The sequence below is a fragment of the Eupeodes corollae genome, chromosome 3 (genome assembly GCF_945859685.1).
Source record: "Eupeodes corollae chromosome 3, idEupCoro1.1, whole genome shotgun sequence".
In the NCBI taxonomy this organism is placed as follows: domain Eukaryota; kingdom Metazoa; phylum Arthropoda; class Insecta; order Diptera; family Syrphidae; genus Eupeodes; species Eupeodes corollae.
The window spans coordinates 23,046,091-23,064,961 of record NC_079149.1 but is presented as its reverse complement, the minus strand read 5'-3'; the positions used below and the strand labels follow the sequence as shown (position 1 = coordinate 23,064,961).

General features: G+C 30.0%; 1 protein-coding gene across 3 annotated transcripts in view; it reads left to right on the top strand.

The window, feature by feature from the left end:
* The first annotated feature begins 1,319 nt into the window (after positions 1 to 1,319).
* The window catches only part of LOC129949971 (uncharacterized), a 286,002-nt gene continuing 268,450 nt past the window's right edge, over positions 1,320 to 18,871 (top strand). For all 3 annotated transcript variants that reach the window (XM_056061724.1, XM_056061723.1, XM_056061722.1), the window contains exon 1: positions 1,320 to 2,554. The gene's annotated coding sequence lies outside the window, so the exon portion shown is untranslated. The remainder of the gene's footprint in view (positions 2,555 to 18,871) is intronic.

The following is an 18,871-nucleotide window of genomic DNA, read 5'->3' as shown; positions in this document are numbered from 1 at the left end:
ATATAAAAATTACTGAATATTGAAAACAATATTTTCTCTGAAATAAAATAAGTTTAAAGCCAATATTTTAAATTTTTGAAGAGATATTTGAGTCGAAAATCAATTTTTACCAACTTTTATACATTTTTGTTCAGGTTTTTATTTTTTGTAAAAAAAACTGTCAATTCGATTTTTCCCAAAATTTATCCTTATGTTGAAAACAATATTTCTTATAAGAAAAAATTAGTAAGAACCTATTATCTCAAAGTTTTTAAGAGATATTTGAGTCGAAAATCATTTTTTACGAACTTTTGTTAATTTTTTTTTTCGGTTTTTAATTTTTTGTACAAAAACTGTCAAATCGATTTTTTTTAAACTTAAACTGAATGTTGACAACAAGATGTTTTGAAAGATAAAAGTTAATTAAAGCCAATATCTCAAAGTTTTGAAAAGATATTTGAGACGAAAATCAATTTTTACCGACTTTTATACATTTTTTTTTAGGTTTTTATTTTTTGTAAAAAAAACTGTCAATTAGATTTTTCTCAAAATTTTACCAGATATCAAAAACATTATTCTTCGTTGCACAAAATTGTTTTAGAGATGAAATCATATTTCGGTCGTAAAATTTTGGAGGTGACAAATTTTTTTGTTCAATGATCGATAGAATTTTAGATAAACAAAAATGGTTTATGAATGTTTTTAGTTGAAGATTTCAAATCTTTACATTTTTTCAATATTTGAACAAGATAATTTGGCGTTCCTCACGTTTTCACATTAATTCCAGACATTTTTCACCTAAGTCGCTAAAAAGCAATCCAGTTTATTTAAAAGTGTTTGTTGCAAAATATCCTTAGTAAATTTAGTATAATTCACAATTCTCAAAATAAAATAACCCTAAGTCTAGTCTAGATCTAATAGCTTTTATTTTCCTAAATAAGATTTTAATTGCAAAAAGGACAGTAAGAAAAATGGACTAATATAAACAGGATAGACGAAGCATGTCTAATGTCTATTAAATGACAAAAAAGTGTATTCAAATATTTTACTTTTTAAGTTCAGAAGTATCAAGTAATTCAAATTGCTATTGGATTTTTGAAAACATTGCATTTTAACCAACAGACACTTTCCCTCTTTGAGTTTCTGTTATTAACATTCTGCACAGCTTTTCACTCTCTTTTTCTCGCTCTTCCACTCAATCTACACACAAAAGCTCTCTTCTATCTCACCAAAATCACTTTCAATCTCAAAATGAGTCAAAATCGCATTGATTCACACATCTCGGACAACAAATGACACACAGAGAATGAATCTGCATATCAGAAATGGGTGAATTCCAATCCCTTAAGCAATGTATCTTATCTCGCACCGTACTCCAATTTCTGACATACCAAGACGAAAAAAAAGTATTTCAAGGATGAACCAAAACGAGAAAAAAAGCTCTTTTTACACAGCCTCTTCCTTTAAAAAAATATCTGAGTAGAGTATATCCTATCCTATCGCATCCACATCCACTCCACATACCATCCATACACACAAGGTGAAAGTCCATATTCGATATAAATTCCAAACTCAAAAAGAAAAAAAGTATCCTACAGAAAATATAGAACTTTTCGCTATGTTCCCACCTCTATGGAGCCGAAGAACAGTCTTGTGACGGTTGCCTTTTCGAGAAGTTCGGGTTTTTCGGTTCTGATAAACGGATACGGATACAAGCAAAATAAAAAATTCAAAAATAAAAACACACAAAATCTCAAAGGATACACAGAGATGGATAAGGATATCTAAGTTAACAATTTTTATGTTTATGTAATAACAAAAAGGATACAAATTTTTGGTGATGTGAACGGTGACAGTGACCGCATGAGAAGGCAAATTGTGGTTAACTTTTGAAAATAACAAACAAAATATATATTCCTCCTCCTCACGGTGTCCTTTTTTAACGGTTTGCATATAATTAAGATACTTTTTGGACGTTCGGTGTGTTCGGTCGTGGTCTATTGAAATTTTCGACTGTGTTTTATGTTTTGGGCTCTCTGATCCTTGGGTTGGTTGTTCATTTTCATTTTGATTTTCGTTTTCATTTCTGTGTCAAATTGTATCTCTCTCAAATTGTGTGTGGCTGCTCGTAGATTCCTCATCGGATTAGAATATTTGAAAGATTTATGTAATCACAGGAAGTGCTCTGCTGGCTCTCCAGGTTATATTTTTTGAAAAAAGTGTATCTGTGAGATACTTTTTTTTGTTGCCTTTTTTGCCATCACGAAAAATATAAGTATCGTTTTGTGTTTTTTTTTTCGTGGAAATATAAATTTTGTGAGTGGGAAATTTAAAAGTGTCAGTTAAATTTCAAATAATGAGGATTACCAAAAAGCATTCAATGAATACATTTTGAAACTAATAACTGAAGGATTAACTGTTATAAGGATACAAAACGGATTATCTAGCATCCTCGTCGTAGTTCGCTTGGAAAATAAATTAAATTCTCCCCATCGCTGACTGTGACTGTAACTTTGGCAGTGGTAGTAACAGTGGCAGATTTCCGTAGTCATCTTGTCATCTTTTAGTTTTTGGGGTAAGTTTTGGCTTTAGCTTTGGCTTTGGCGTCGACATTATTTTTTTTTTTGTTTGTGTGTTTTTGTTTTTCTCAAGTCAAAATATACCTACTCACTATTAAGGACGATCATCCCTTTTTTAGGGGGAGGTTGGATGTGAGAGATAGGGATGATTTGCTTTGTTTATGTGCCTGCGTTTAAGGACTCGTGATGTTGTGATGGGTCGGTTGGTCTTTGTGCTGTGAATGGGACACGCTCAATTTGATATTATAATTTATAAGTCCAGTTAACGTACCTATATAAATCTTTAGCAAGTGCTTTCTTCCGGAAAAATAGAAAATAGGGGTGCTGATGTATGGGAATAAAGGACGAAGAAGGACAAACGAAATGATTATGTAATCCGTTAATGTGTAGGAGTTAGGTATATAAGAATGGGTGTGTGCTTAGTCCTTGGTTTCTTGTCCTTGTTCTTATGCCTGTGCAGTCACTTAAAACAATGAACACTGAAGAATATACAAGACTTTAAATGTAAATAAATTTTGTAAGCTTCTGTTGTCATTTTTGTTGTTGCTGGTTTTCTTATAATTTTGTCAAAGAAGAGACTTTTAAGATATCCCTATTGTTTGGGTTTAATTGGCCCCTTTTTTGGGTTAAATGAGCATCGGTCTGTGACAAACTTAGGTAAAGAAAAAAAGGACATTCAAAGTTTTCATGTTTTTTTGTATTTTTTCCCTTTTTAAAGGACACATTTTGGGGTCACCAATGAAAGAGGATAACCAATTATTTAAGATATATTTTCCAGGTATCTGAACTTGTTTTTTTTTGCAATGTATATTTTCTGAACCTTTTTGCATATATTTTGGCTTTCTATTGAAAAGGTGTGGTGGTGTAAAGCTCCCGTTTATTTTATTAAGAAAGTTAAATAATATTCTGGTATTATCCTTTTATGAATTTTGTATATGCTATAAAAGAACCTAGAGAAGTGGAAATGATTAATCGGACTGAGTGTGGGTGACTTTTGGAGGGTATTTTTTTTGTTTGGTAAATGAATTATTATTATTAAAATGATGTATTCATGTTTTTTAAATTGAAATGCGTTCTTATTTAGTATAACGCGTTGCCTTTGATATACACACAAGGGATAGGTTGTTAAAGCTAATTTAAGCAAGACAAAGAGAGAGAGTGTATAGATAGAGAGAATTTATAAGCCTAAGGGTAATTAGATTAAGATTATTATGATTGATGACTAAATTTGCTTCCTTTTGAGAAAAGGATAATTGATATTAATTGAGATAATAAAATAATAAATAGAATTATTGTCTTTGAATTTATGAAGTTTTGGGTTTTGGTATAGTGGTAGTATTATTTGGATGGTTGGATTTGTTTTTATTTCTTTTGTGCATTCAAAGAAATTGTATGTGAATGTTGAAATTTGTTAGAATTTAATCGAATTGATCGTATTTTATCAGTACCCTTTTGTTTTTTTATTCAAAACTTGTAAACATTTTAAAGTAGATGAAATCAGATTCAAATTGAGTAGTTTGTTTTAGAAGCTAAGCTTATTTAAGTTGCAGGTTTTTAAAATCTTTAATATCTTCGTTTTGAATATACAACAAGTAATTCACAGCTTTCATGTTTTGAATTGATCCTGCACAAGTATTTGAATCATTTTTTAAAGTTATTTTTATTTATTAACTTCCCATAGGAAGTTATTGTAATGGGTCCGATTTGTCAAATTGAAAATTTTGACATTTCTCGACGTTTCAAGGTCCCTAGAGTCGAAATAAAAGATTTTTAGAAAGATGTCTGTGCGTGCGTGTGTACGTACGTTTGTACGTCCGTACGTCCGTACGTCCGTACGTCCGTACGATCGCGACGTTTTTTTCGTCCATAGCTCAAGAACCAGAAAAGATATCGACTTCAAATAAATTTTGTTATACAGATAATAAGGCAGAAAGATGCAGAAAGGGCTCTCAAGAAAATTGTGTGGGTGGTTTTTCACTATAGCAGGTTGAAAAAAAGGTGAAAATTTTAATTAATCCTAAATATCTTACGAACCAAAAACGCTAGAGACTTGAATTAAATTTTATAAAATATACTGTAACGTGATACCAAACAGATATATTTTTTGAAAAAATCAATATAACGGTTTTTTTTATAAATCAATAAAAGTGAAAAAAAAAATTTGTCACCTCCAAAATTTTACGACCGAAATATGATTTCATCTCTAAAACAATTTTGTGCAACGAAGAATAATGTTTTTGACATCTGATAAAATTTTGAGAAAAATCGAATTGACAGTTTTTTACAAAAAATAAAAACCTACAAAAAAAATTAAAAGTTGTTAAAATTGATTATCGACTCAAATATCTTTTTAAAACTTTGAGATAATAGATTCTAACTAATTTTTTCTTATAAGAAATATTGTTTTCAACATTAGGACAAATTTTGAGAAAAATCGAATTGACAGTTTTTTTTACAAAAAATAAAAACCTGGAAAAAATGTATGAAAGTTGGTAAACATTGATTTTCGACTCAAATATCTCTTCAAAAATTTTAAATATTGGCTTAAAACTAATTTTATCTTATAAGAAATATTGTTTTTAACATTTGGTAAAATTTTTCAAAAATTCGAATTGACAGTTTTTTTACAAAAAATAAAACTCTAAAAAAAACAATACCTACTAAAATTTGGTAAAAATTTACTTTCGGCTCAAATAGCTTTTCAAAAATTAAATATATTTGCATCAAACTTATCTTATTTCACAGAAAATATTGTTTTCAATATTCAGTAATTTTTATATAAAAATCCAACAGTCCGTTTTTTTCATACAAAATAAAATCTACAAAAAATAGAGCGCAAATTTGGTAAAAATACATATAGACAAACTTTTAAGCAAGACAAATCGACAGACAGGATGGGAAGTTATCAGTGTGGGTCGCATCCCAGCCTCTTTTTTATTTTTTTTCAAGTAATTCATTTTCAGTGTGTTTTGAATATTCGACTCCGCAAAACAACTCAAAATGTTTACTATTCACATATGGTTTTCAAATTGTGACAGATTTTGTTAATGTATTTTATTTAAGTTGTAATAAAAATAAATAATCATAAACATAAAAGTTCAGTAAAAAAACGTTATTATAAGCATTTGAAAAGTTAATTTGTTCAAATATTTTTAGTTAAATATAATTTAATATTAAAACTAGCACATTAAGAAAAAAAGTATTTACCCATTTTTGGAGTTTCTTAATCAATTCAAAAAAATATGGAATTCTATTTAAAATTTAGAACTTTTCAAATTGTTCTAAAAATAATCTAAATACTTTTCTTAAGTATTTTTTCGATTATTGCAAATATAATGTGAGTGAAATTTTGACATGTTTCAATAAAAATATTGAATTATGTTAGTTAAGGTTCAGTATTATAATAATCCTACAAATTTAATGGACACCAATACTTTGGCTGGTTATGTACACAATATTTCATTAATATTCAAGTTCATACAATTTTATCAACCTTACGAAAAATCTTCCATTTTTATACACAACGCCATGAGCCAATGTAGGTATAACGAAAGAGCATTTTTTTCAACATTTTCATTGAATTGCATTTTTAAATATTTGCATAATTTAAATCAATTGAATGAAGAGAATTTTTCATTTCCGTCTAAGAGTGCACACGACTGAGTTTGATATTCAATAAAAGGTGAATTAGGATTCGTTTTTTTTTTAAGTGAAATATGTAAATATTTTTCAAAATTCTTCATGTGAAATTTAAAATAATATTGAAATTAAAATTATCAATTTCAAGAAATGGAATTATGAATCATTTATCTTGACAAAAAAAACACCAATTGTATCTACCATGCAATGTATCGAAAAAAGTATATGTTTAGTATAAAAAAAACAGAAACGACTTCAGAATATTAAGCTAACAAATTACAACTTTTGAAACTCCGAAGTTGGCAATTTAAGTATGTTATTTATTCTTTATGAAAGTCGCTTTAGAACTTCATAGTATCCAAACGAAAATAGACATAAGAAAAAAAGTTAGTAGGAACAAAAAAATGGTTTTCAGAAGTATTAAAAAAAGTTCTAGTACATAAATAATTTAATCTACTTAATCACTTATTAAAAAATATGTTTGTATTTTTGTCATATTCTCTGTAATGAAATCAAAGTACTCAAAATATTTTTATTTTTCTTTAATTACTTAAAAAGTTAACATAATTATTTTACAGCTTTTGCTATTTTTATTTCTTATTAAATACAAAATAAGACAAAGGCAAAAAAAATATCAGAATAAATTTACAAAAACAGGTCTGAACTTTTCTTTTATTGTACAGAAACCATTTTTACTTGCTGAATACAGGAATTTTATGACAAGTATTGCATTCGCAAAAAATTTCGAACTTGGGATTTTAATCAAACATGACATTACGATGATACAGACCAAACCATTGGGTCGATTGAGTTGAACTCAAGGTTGAAGGTTTAAATCCGATTTGCGTTAGGCGTTTTACAATTATTATTTTTAGAGTAAAAATAAAAGTAGTTAAATGTTTTGGTTAAAAATTGAAGATTCGAATTCTATCAAAAATAAACCGATACCTAGATTCTTTTTAAATTTTCTCGAATTATTTTTCTTAATATGACATTTTTAAAAAAAAATATTGTATTTTGTGTTTCAAGTTTTCCTAAGAACTAATGAACGGATTTCAAATTTTGTTTTTAAAGATAGATAAATCTTTATTCATTAAAAATGATATATAATAATTTACAATAAAAAAAACTTACAAGCAAAGAACAAAAATAAATAATATTACAAAAATGTGATCAACTTTTTAAATGTTGTTTTGTTGACAAAGTAATTAAAAGACGAAAAAGAGGCTGGGATGCGACCCACACTGATAACTTCCCATCTCGTCTGTCGATTTGTCTTGCTTAAAAGTTTGTACTCGCATCAATTTTTACAAAATTTGCGTACTATTTTTTGTAGATTTTATTTTTTATGAAAAAACGGACTGTTGGATTTTTATATAAAAATTACTGAATATCGAAAACAATATTTTCTGTGAAATAAAAAAAGTTTGAAGACAATATTTTTCATTTTTGAAAAGCTATTTGAGTCGAAAATCAATTTTTACCAACTTTTGTTATATTTTTTTTAATTTTTTAATTTTTTCTACAAAAGCTATCAATTTTGTTTTTTTTTTAAATTTTACTGAATGTTAGAAACAATATTTTTTATAAGATAAAATTAGTTTGGAGCCAATAACTACAATTTTTGAAAAGATATTTGAGTCGAAAATCAATTTTTACCAACTTTTATAATTTTTTTTTTAGGTTTTTATTTTTTGTGAAAAAACTGTAAATTTGATTTTTCACAAACTTTGTCCTAATGTTGAAAACAATATTTTTTATAAGTAAAAATAAGATAGAAGCCATTATCTTCAATTTTTGAAAAGATATTTGAGTCGAAAATCAATTTTTACCAACTTTTATAATTTTTTTTTTAGGTTTTTATTTTTTGTAAAAAAACTGTCAATTTGATTTTTCTCAAACTTTGTCCTAATGTTGAAAACAATATTTCTTATAAGTAAAAATAAGATAGAAGCCATTATCTTCAATTTTTGAAAAGATATTTGATTCGAAAATCAATTTTTAATAACTTTTATACATTTTTTTTGTAGGTTTTTATTTTTTGTAAAAAAAACTGTCAATTCGATTTTTCTCAAAATTTTTCCTAATGTTGAAAACAATATTTCTTATAAGTAAAAATTAGTTAGAAGCTATTATCTTCAATTTTTGAAAAGATATTTGAGTCGAAAATCAATTTTTACGAACTTTTATTAATTTTTTTTTAGGTTTTTATTTTTTATAAAAAAAAACTGTCAATTCGATTTTTCTCAAACTTATATCAGATGTCAAAAACATTATTCTTCGTTGCACAAAATTGTTTTAGAAATAAAATCATATTTTAGTCGTAAAATTTTGGAGGGGACAAAAACGTCGCGAACGTTCGAACGCACGAACAGACATCTTTCTAAAAATCTTTTATTTCGACTCTAGGGACCTTGAAACGTCGAGAAATGTCAACATTTTCAATTTGACAAATCGGACCCGTTACAAAATATCAAACTCTAAGAGGTGCAATTTATGGAATATTTGGGCTTTTAGTTTAGCTAAAACAACACTTTTAAGTAGATACTTCAAAATAGACTCAAATAAGAATTTATGTAATTATTTGCATGGGAGACATAGTGTACCAGCAATTTCCAACCATACTCCCCGTTCCACACATTATTCCGACAAAAAGAAGCTTTTATCAAAATTAAGTCTACGGATATTTTGTAAAATAGGACAAGGTTTGAGTTGCAGAGTGAACAAATTGCATCTATGTCAGTTCTATGTGCCTTTAGTTGAGCTCAAGAATTTCAGTCCGTATTTTGAATATTAAACTTATATCAGAAGCAGAAAGGTCCTCACAGAAATAATAAAAATCACCCAAAGTCAAACTAAGACGGTTATAGGTTTCTGTAGAAAGTGATTCCGTAGCCGTTTCGAGATTAGGATCAATCATCGAAAAGCAGTTGTAAAAGTTATTTCTCCATTCTTCTTTGTTGTTTGCATTAAGATTTATTGCTAAATTATGTGCTGTGGCAAGAACATGCCAATTTCAAAAAGGGGAATATCCACAATGGAATGATATAAGCAGCATTTGCTTGTGTAGATTATATAAGGTCTATGCATAACTTTAATAAGATAGTCTGCGTTGGTCTTTCTTTTTCTAACATATATTTGCGGAAGCCCGGACTCAACACATATGGCGTTATAAGGCCTGCTACATAGCAGCTGGAATATTCTTTTGAAAAAGTATCTTTGAATAACTTCCATATCCTCTAGAAATTGGTACCCATACACTTGATTCCCATGACAAAAGGAATTGTTCACGGTTGCCTCAAAAACCTTAAATTTCGATTAAGTGTCCACGAAGCTTCTTGAAAAAAAATATGACCACATAGAGTTTATAGCTGATTTGACTACTAATAGTTTCTCTTTTTCAACTTCATCAGTGGTACCATCTTATGTCCACTTTCGTACATTCTTATCTGAACGGTTTTGAGATTCAAAAATCATAATTTTAGATGTAGAAGTGTTGATTTTGACATCCCATCAATCGCAATATGGTGTAAGCTTGTTTATCTGAAGTTGCAATGCCACTGGGTTATCAGAGAACACCAATAGGTCATCAGCATAGAGCAAAATCTTCAAAGATAAATCACCATAGTTTACGCCTCCCAGTAATTTATTTTCAATAGCATTGATAAAAAGAGCGAACATCAGCGGACTCAATATACAGCCTTGTGGAACACCTGTTTCGGTATCAAAGGATTTTGACATAGATATAATATCACAAACCATTGCAGACGTGCTTAATAAAAGTTGCTCATAAGTCCAATAATTGAATAACTGCTAGCTTACATAAAAGTGAACTTCTGTTGATGGTATCAAAAGCAGCTTTAAAATCGACGAAAAAAAAGTATATAGGCTTCTTTTTTGTCGATAAAACGCCTGGCAACGCTCGAAGAGTAAAAATTTGATCAATCGTTAAAAGGCCCGCTTGGAAATCAGCCTCATATCAACTTATCAAATTATTTCTTTCAATCCAATTCACAAGACTAACGTACAACATTTGCGCAAACAAATTTCTTAATGAGCTCGAACTGAAATGCCTCTATAATTTTCTGGTAAACTCGGATTACTTTTTAAATATACGAAATATTGTAGCCAAACGAAAGAAGCTCCGAAATTTCTTCTGTAAACATTTTGTTTAATAAACAAAACACAAACTCAAGAAATTAGGGAGTTGAATTCTTATAGAATTTCATAGGAATGCCATCCAAACCCGCTGCTCTGCTATCTTTCATTCTACTCAGAGATACCAACATCTCAACCATGGTAAAAGGAGAGTCTGCTGATCGATTGAAACATTTTGCAGGGTAAAACTGATGGAATTCTGGTCAAGATCTGGCAGTACTTAATCTTCAAAGCATGTGGCCAGGTCGTCAACACTAATACTTAAGTACAATGACTTGCTGCGACCTCTAAGTTCTAAATATCTGTATACTAAAAATATTTTTAAACTATAAGTGGAAGATCTTACATATACAAAAAAAATTATTATTATTATAATTTTATTGAAAGCAAATTATTAAATTAAAATTCTACTAACAATAATTTAATAAATAATTAAAAAAAAAAAAAAAACGCTCTAAAGATTTAAAAAAAAAAATTATAAATCAAGGTTTTCGGTTAACTAAACGGCATTTACATTTTTTAAGACAAACTTATTTTGTAAGCACATTTTTTACGTGCAATTTATTTTTAATGACTTGATACATTATATTTATTTTAACACGTTTAAGGCTTTTTTTCGCTACAGATGTCGATTTGTCTTGCTTAAGAGTTTGTAGGTTTTCGTGTTGGGTTAAGAAAGTTATCAGTTGAATTATTCTTAAACATTTGAAAATTATAAACAAATTTTGTATATGAAGAAATATTTTAGTTTGAAAATCTGATTTTGTTAAATAGATTATTAGTCGAAAACAAATTTTTACCAATTTTAGTAGCATTACTTAATTTTTTATAAATTGGATGAATGCAATTGAATTGCTTTCCATTTTTTGTAGATTTTATTGTTTTATGAAAAAATGGACTGTTGGATTAAAAAAAACTGCTTAACCCTCTATTCCACGCACAATGATCCAATGAAAAAAAATTTTTTTTTTTCGTTTTTGTTTTTCATTTTGTAAAATTAATTAAAGTTATTAACTTTTGCCATATATGGCTGCTTGTGCAGTTACGCATTTTTCAAGCTAACAAAAAAAAACAAACATGTATTGTATACCTAAAATTTAATTCAACAGTTTAACAAAACAAAAACATTTTCATAAATATTCGTATCAAAAGTCAAAATTTAATAAAAGAAACAAAAAAACTAGGAATGAAATGATGTGAAACAATTTCGATTTTTGTTCAGGCACAGACTTACTTTGCATTTTTTACACATAATAAATGACCTGTATTTGCAGTCGTTTTGACATAGCTGCCTTGATTTCTGCCATTCCGGAATGTGATCCATTGCGTCCAAACGAACCAAATTCAATGGAAAGTCATGGCGCCTTCCTTTTTTCTTCAAATGTTGAGTTGAGGAAGCGGGGTCAAAGGACTTGAATCAATGGTCGTTTTTTGACGCTTTGGAGTGTTCGAAATTGAAGACGGGCGTCCAATTTTCAGACACTTTTTATTCTTGCATAGGTGTTCTGCTATAGCCAGCTTAAAATCGAAGCGAGGCATATACGCTGAATCCTGATATTCCGCATAAAACGAAGTTTTTGTAACCCCATTTATGTGGCTTTTTTGGATTATACTGCTTAAGGTTATGTCGACACTTAGTGGGATTTGTTTGTTCGTCCACTGCAAGATGTTCTTCTTTTGGTATAAGAAGAAGTCATTCCCTTATATTATTTAGGAGTGGCCTGACTTTGAAAAGCTGGTCGTGTCCAGGTTGACCAAATGGAAAAAATTTATCATTATCAGCGAAATGGAGACATTTTTTTAATTTGGTCTCATAAACAAGAGGCTGTCCTAGTTGGGAGTTGCAATACCGCCTGGTAGAAGGCAATTTTATGAGGGACGTGAAAAAAGAAATACCGACAAATTGTTCCATTTCACTTCCCGTTATGTTGACTGGCTTACGAGTATTTATGTTGTTTTGCAATGCTTTTCTGTTGGATTCCTCAACAATCATATCAAACAGTTCTCCCGCGAAAAGAAAAGAAAAAAAGTCAGCGGGGGTCTCTAAAGAGGACATTTCTTCTGGAAGCTCTTTTGTCCCTAAAAAGGGATTTCTTTTCTTATCTTTCGATCTTAAAGTTGACAATGGTTTTTCATCATCCGAATCGTACTCCCTTTCATCGGCTTCAGTCACCTCTATGTGTTCTTTACAGTCCATATCCATATTCTGCTCATCCTCCGATTCAAGGATTTCATCCTCACTCTGAAAACCATCACCAGGAACAGCACAAAATCCTTTTCCGTAGAATGAAATGGACGAGATCATTGTTTTTCACTGCAAAAAAAGCACAAGCAGCCATACATAATATGATACCATAAATATTGTTGTGAATGGATAAGGAGCCATATATGGATGTTTTCAAAAATACGCGGTGTCTTGAATTCCACGGACATAATTGAACATTTAACTCTTTAATATTACTTACCAATATTGAATCTTTCTAAAAAATGTAATGCCAATAAATTATGCACAAGCCAGTGAATAATAAGCTTTTATATCAATGTTTTTTTTTTCAACGGTCACACTACACGCACTGTCAAATTTGATTGCGGATTTTCGCGGTTGTGCAACGAAAAATAAAACCAAATACACTAAAAAAATATAAACAATGAACTGTTCTAAGATATCAAAACGGTACCAATATCAGTTGCGCAATCCAAGCAGTCTGCGTTTAAAAATCAAAAGCCATATATGGCTTCTTGTGCAGTAGAATGGCCAATACAGGGGACCCTTTACTATACTGGAAGTATACGATGATTATTTGATAATCAAACTACAAAATAAAAGCAGAAAGTCAATAAAGCTAATTTGAAACCTTATTTTCCAGGATCTCGTTCGTGAGTTATCGAAAACAATATTTTCTGCGAAAAAAAAAATTGAAGACAATATTTTGAACTGTCTAAACTGTTAGACTTTTCTAAGATATTTAACTGAATGTTAACAACAAGATAAAAGTAGTATGAAGTCAATTTCTCAAAGTTTTCAAAGTCGAAAATCAATTTTTACCAACTTTTATTAATTTTTTCGCTTAGTTTTATATTTTTTGTAAAACTGTCAATTCGATTTTACTCTAAATTTTCCGGATATTTAAAATAATATTTCTTATAAGCCACAATTAGTTTTAAGCCATAATATCAAATTTTTGAAAAGATATTTGAGTCGAAAATCAATGTTCACCAACTTGTGTTCAATTTTTTTATTGGGTTTTTAGTTTTTTGTAAGAAAACTGTAAGTTCGATTTTTCTCAAAATTTTTCAAATTGTTAAAATTAGTTGGAAGCCATAATTTAAAATTTTTAAATAAATTGATAAAATAAAAAAAAAAACGTTTTCGATTTAAAAAAGTATAAAGTTCTTAAAATTATATATTAATTTTAATTAATTGACATTTTTAGCTTTTTTATTCTACACATTCTTATATTTTTTTAACACAAAATTATTATTTGAACTTTGCAATGCACTTTAATTATTTATGTCAAATAAGTTTAAATTAAAGGTGCTTTCCAGCACTAATATGAATTGAATTCAAAAATAGTTAACGCCCCTATTTGACAAAATAAACCAATTCTCATGATTTTTTTAATGGAAGTTTGTTAGACTTAACGTGTGTTTATTCATTCATACGTCATTCCCCAAGACCTTAAAAGCAGTACCAAATAATGAATTCTTTTAACTGTAAATAGATCTGACATAAAAATGTGGGACTTTATACAAATAAAATGGAAGTATGGCCATACTTTTAATTCAATATGAAACTACTTCTTTTTGCATATAGATATTTTTTTCTATTTTTTATTAAATACAATTTGATGTACATAGCAATTTTCAAAATATTCTCGTGTTCAAACAATATTAAGGATTACTCATAATTCTTACTTTACTCGTTTCATTTACCCTTACATCAAAAAAAAACCTTTAAAAAACTCTTAAAATTTCATTACAAAATTTACCTTGTATCGTGCTTCCTGTCGTCTTCTAATTCTCAAATACCATTCTTAAACCTGATAATTTCATAAGACCATAAGACTTCATTTGCCTTACTATAAAGCTTCTAAGACCATCATTTAGTATATATACGAGTACCGTACCTTACCAACCTCTATAAATTCCCCACATAAATCCATTTGGTGAGAAAAAAAAGTGTCACATTCATATAATTTTGCAATCCTCTTTTTGTATATATACATACCCTACACACATACATACGTACCTACAAAGTTTTCCACATCCGTAAACCCTTTTTAAATATTTATAAAACCTCTGAGATCCTTTTTGCTGCCATCCATTTAATCTCCACGTCCCGTTTTAGCTAAATCCTTAGGTTATATGATATACCTGCTCCTAAATACGGTATGAGTGAGAGAGAAGGTGAAAGAGAGGGGAAAAAACATACACGTAATTAAATTTAACATTACAACACTTATGTCAACAACTCAGTTAATTAATTACATCACTGTGCTCTGATGGCTTTGTAATAAAAAGGATAGCCTAAGTACCTACCTTCCTACCTGCCTACTTACCTACATTCCAATCCAACCTACCCACGAGAATGATGTTTGTCCATGTAACACTGTGCTATTCACCTAAATGATGATGTTCTTCGTGGAGAATGGTTTGACGTGACTTTCATCACATTTGATACCTACCAACCTATACAACTGATCTCCGTAACTCTACCACTGGATGATTGTGAAAGGAGAAAAGGACTTTTATACATTCCTGGAATACAAAACAAAAAACAACCAACATAACACAATGTTAATACAGTTTTGACTTGATGAAAATTGAATTCAGGTCGAACTAGGGAAAAAGTGCACAACATACTCATTAAGGACTTGCATAAGGATTAACTTCATTAAAATGCACAATAAAGAAACAACAACAACAACATAGGAGCCAGGAGCAGTCTCCACCAGGCCAACTTTCAAACACGGCTCTCTCATAAGGAAAAAGAAGGACAATTTTGTTTCTATTGTGTGTTGTTGTTTGCCATTTACATTGATCCTTACTCCCACAGCACTAACAATTACAACAACAACAACTACTACTACAACAACAATACCTATTCCAGCCACAAAGTTAGCCCTTACGTTCTTAACTAAAATACTAGAGATGGACGACAAATACTACGACGACAATGAGGATGGGGATAAGGACGACAAGACAACGATGAGATGGAATGACTGGCTTTTGGCTTGGCTATAGATGGATGTAGCACTTAAAAGCCAACGTCATCGTCACACAGTGCAGAGGATAGAGCCAAAGGACTTCATTATACAAAAAAAAAAATCCTTTTTCGTTCTATAAACAGATATTTTCTGCATGTGACGTTTAAAAGAAAAAAAACTGAAAACTTGTCTTTTTTAATGTAGTTTGAAAAATAGAAAAAAATAAATGAGTACCCGAGCACCTCCTTGTGTCCGTCCAGTAGTTGAACCATCACACTAGTTAAGCAGAAGAAAGTGTGACTGCTTCTATGAGGGCCAAGTCTTCACAACACAAACAAGAATGACGGACGGGAGGGCGGAGGTGGTGGCAGCGAGCTGGATTAGAGGAGGAAAGTAAAACAAGTCCTTTGTTTATTTGCCATTATTTTGTCTAAAAGTATCCTTTTCCTCTCTGCGCCACTCATTGAGGCTCTAATCGGAGGGTATGGGAAGGTTAGTTAGAGTAGAATTGGTCTATCTTAACTGGTGGGGTCACAATGGGCCAAGAGGCGATTGTTAAAGAGAAAGCTTATACAGCTCAGGCTTAAGACTATAAGGATATAAAAAAGTTTCTTTATTTATTTAATTTCGTCCTTTGTTTTAGTTCCATTTTGTCCTGTTGTCCTGCGGATGGGAATAAGGAAAACTTTGCATATATGAGCGAGTCTTTCAGTTTTTTTTTTGTTTTCTTTTTTTGGTCTGCAATGGCTCTGAAGTTTGGTCTTTTATGTAAATAAATTGGGGTGTCACAGTTTGGTTAAGTATCCACTCAAGTTGACATTAGTCCCTAAAACTAAACAGTAATCCTTGCGAGAGTGGAAATTACTATAAGAAAAAGATGGCAACAAAAATATACCTAAAGGAAGACATCCCTAGATACAAGACCATACCCTATCCTTGTATATAGATATCTACCTTCATAGATGGCGCGACTATGATGATGACGATGTTGCGGTGGAATGGGTATGACATGGCGATGGCAATGGCGTGGAGTGGTGGAGCGATGGAGGGAATGTATAGAAATTGTCAAGGAAAGGCAAAATTTAATTTGAGAAAATTAAGTTGAGCAGAAATAATATTGTGTTCTAAGTAGAAGCATGGCTGGACATAATTATTGTGTTATGGTTAATTGGTTTGCCAGAGGCTCTGAAGGCTTCTGTGATGGTATGGTATACTACCGATATGTCTATCTAAAAGAAGAGCAGCAAGAGCATAGAGCAAATGATAGAGGGTTCAAATTCTTGCGTTTATTTCATTTAATATTTTTTTTTTGCTTTTTTATTCTTTGCTATTCCGGGAATATCGTGGATAAGTTAATTAAATTCAATATGAACGCATAATATCTTCTACAAAGTGTGGATTTCTGGAAAGTATATATGTATGTATGTACTTTCCGTAGATATGTATATCTATGAACACTTTATGAGAAGAGAGATTATTTAATTAAATTATTATGAAGTCAAATATTATACCATTTGATAGATTTAATGGAATTTTGTCTTTGAATATCATAATTGCATAATGATATTGATTGTAGTAGGCTTATTCTATAAAGTTGTTTTATTATGCGATTAATTATATTTATTTAAATAGAATTATCTCGTAGATAATTGATTTCTTTTATCTTTTGATAAAAACTTTAAAAGAAAACAAAAAACTTGGTTAAAGGGTTTTTCCTCTCAATACTTTTAAATTTAGTCTTTAATTAGATTCTTCAAAGAACATCCTTGAATATTTTCAGAATTTGAATTATTTTTATTGAATAGAAAAATCTTTCAATTAGTTGAATTTAGTGTCCCTTTTTCGGGTCAGTAGTTTGATACACATATTTCCATTTGATCACATAACCGACCTGAAAGTGTACGAATTTCAAATTATATGAACCCACCAGCCTCCAATTTACAAACTGGTTACCCAAGCTCTGTTCATTCTTAAATATGATACATAACCAACCTCATGTGCAAAAATTCAATTAGTGGAAAATGTAAACAAAAATCAACAAAATTAAAATAGTACGTATACGCCCAAGTGTACCTTTTTTGTTTTGTTTCCAGTTGTTGTTGTGGTTTAGTTTCAATGGATTGAAAATCATTGTTATTTTTGAAATAACACCATTATATTGTAGAAATATATGTGAGGCTCCATTTGGATTTTCATAGTTCCAGAACTTGAAAATTTTGTTTGTTGACGAAATCATTCATTCAGAAATGGGTTTGCCTTGTTAAATTTGATTTTTAAACAAAGCACATTGTTGGAACAGAAAACCGCACTTTCATGAATCTAATTGATTACTTATACATGTATCTATTATAACTAGTTTGACAGATATGCTAGTCACCTGTCAAAGTGTGACTATCTCTATTTTAACGCCTTTTTAGAAAAAGCTATATAAAAATCATTTTTATACATTGACAACTAAAATTGCGAAACACATATTAAAATATTGCGTATACGCCTAAGTGCGCCATTTAGTTTTCAAAGTCATTAGAACCTACATTTGAAATTTGGTTAAATGAACTGATTTCAAAAATTAAATGAAATAATCTAGCGTTCCAGAGCATTAAATACCCTCAGAATTCGACAATTTTGTTTGTTTGTTGACGAAATCTATTAATTATTTCAACTTGATATAAAGCGTCTCATATTTTTACTTATGACCTATAGGATTTATTTGATTGAAGTTATTGGTTTTGAGTTCCTGAATATTGTAATTACTAGGAAAAACAGAGTCTGCAGTTTTCATTTTTTGGTTTGATAAAGGTTGTTAAAATATTGATGTGCCTACATTTTCCTGTTAATTCTCATTAGGGTTTCAATCTTTGAATTTTTGACTTATTACGGTATTTGTTTTTGTTTGAAGTCTCTAGCAAGCTTAATCCAGTCGTCTAGACAAAGCTGCTTTCGTCTGTCCTAATCCTTGGGGCTAGGACCATTGTTGTTCATTCACTCGATGTTGACCTTATCGAATCTCCCTTCTTACTTAATTGTCCATCATCCTTTCGGGCTGTAGAGTATACAAAAATTAAAGCTTTACGTATCGTGCACTTTGTCTGCCGAAAAAGGAGTTTTGAGCTCATATATTTGTTTGAACCAAATAGCAGTTTTTCGTTAAGAGAACTTTTCGTCAAATTTCCACTTAAGGGTCGTTAGAGGAATTGATTTTTGAACATTTTTGATGATAACAGTTCCGTTCTTTCATTTGGAAATGGAAGCGTTTTGTCCGTTAATCAATAAGTGTGAATACACTAGTGCGTCTTGCTTCTTCGGTTG